The sequence below is a fragment of the Octopus bimaculoides genome, chromosome 8 (genome assembly GCF_001194135.2).
Source record: "Octopus bimaculoides isolate UCB-OBI-ISO-001 chromosome 8, ASM119413v2, whole genome shotgun sequence".
Lineage (NCBI taxonomy): Eukaryota > Metazoa > Mollusca > Cephalopoda > Octopoda > Octopodidae > Octopus > Octopus bimaculoides.
In genome coordinates, this window is record NC_068988.1 from 30,455,225 (window position 1) to 30,456,445 (window position 1,221).

The window sequence follows — 1,221 nt, forward strand, 5'->3', positions numbered from 1 at the left end:
TTACCAGAAGCAACAGAGTGGCTCAAGGGCCGACAGTTTCGTGCGTTAGTACTTATCAAAGTTTGGTAAGTGCTTACGCACGAAACGTTCGGCTTTGGAGTCACTCTGTTATTTCTGCTAATATTTATGTATATATATATATGAGTGTGTGTGTATGTGTGTTAATAGCAGTATCAGCACAAAGCAGTAATTAAGACTAAGCAAACTTTAGTTAAAATATGTTTGTGACATATTTCAGCTTCTTAGGGAAAATTCACTGCAGTTACCGTGGAGAATATATATATATATATATATATATATATAAAAAAATGAAATATTCAAACACTGATATATATACACACACACACACATTCTATGTGCGTTACCAACACAATTAACCGTATTAAGTCTATGTTTTTGTTTCTTCTTTATCAAGCATGACCTAAGTCATTCTAAATTTGTTGCGCGTACGTAAGTTTTTTTTTTTTTTCAAAGCCATTAACATAATTATGAAACAACTGCGTTTCGCCCAGACGATTCCGGTTGTTGTTTTACACATACCTTGTTGCTAAGGTTACTGTCCCGCGCTGTAATGTTTATGGAGTTCGTACGCTATATATGTTTCCTTAACGCATTCGCTCTGTTTAATATACGATAAAGGTATGTTCATTTCTGACAGTGTTAAAAAAAATTATGAAATACAAGAGTCGAATGAGGTGTTTTATGATTTTAAAATTTTACGCTTCCTGGCAGAAATTACAATTATCAAAGTTACGTTTGGCAAATAAATGCAGGTGTGATAAAAGCTTCTGACAAGAGAATTTATTGATAACTTTCTCTCTCTTCCTACATTACTCTCTCTTTCTCTGTCTTTTCTCTCGCTCTTTTCTCTCGCTCTTTTCTCTCTTTCTCCCAGCTCTCTCCCGTCTCTCTCTCCCCCACTCTCTCTTATTCTTTCTTTTTCTTTCTCTTTCTCTCTTTCTTTTTCTCTCTCCTCTCTCTCTTCTCTCTCCCACAGCTCTCTCTGTCTGCCTGCCTGTCTGCCTGTCTGTCTGTTTCTGTCTGTCTGTCTCTCTCTCTCTCTCTCTCTCTCTCTCTCTTGAGAGTTTCTTGTCACTATATGTATGTATGTATGCATGTATGTGTGTATGTATGCATGTATGTATGTATGTATGCATGCATACATATATTGTGTGTATATATAATATATGATATATATATATATATATATACTCTTTACTC

General features: G+C 35.1%; 1 protein-coding gene across 1 annotated transcript in view; it reads left to right on the plus strand.

Moving 5' to 3' along the window:
- Window positions 1-506: 506 nt before the first annotated feature.
- LOC106878686 (coiled-coil domain-containing protein 103) overlaps window positions 507-1,221 on the plus strand; it is an 11,310-nt gene continuing 10,595 nt past the window's right edge. Inside the window, exon 1 of the mRNA XM_014927970.2 lies at window positions 507-639. The gene's annotated coding sequence lies outside the window, so the exon portion shown is untranslated. The remainder of the gene's footprint in view (window positions 640-1,221) is intronic.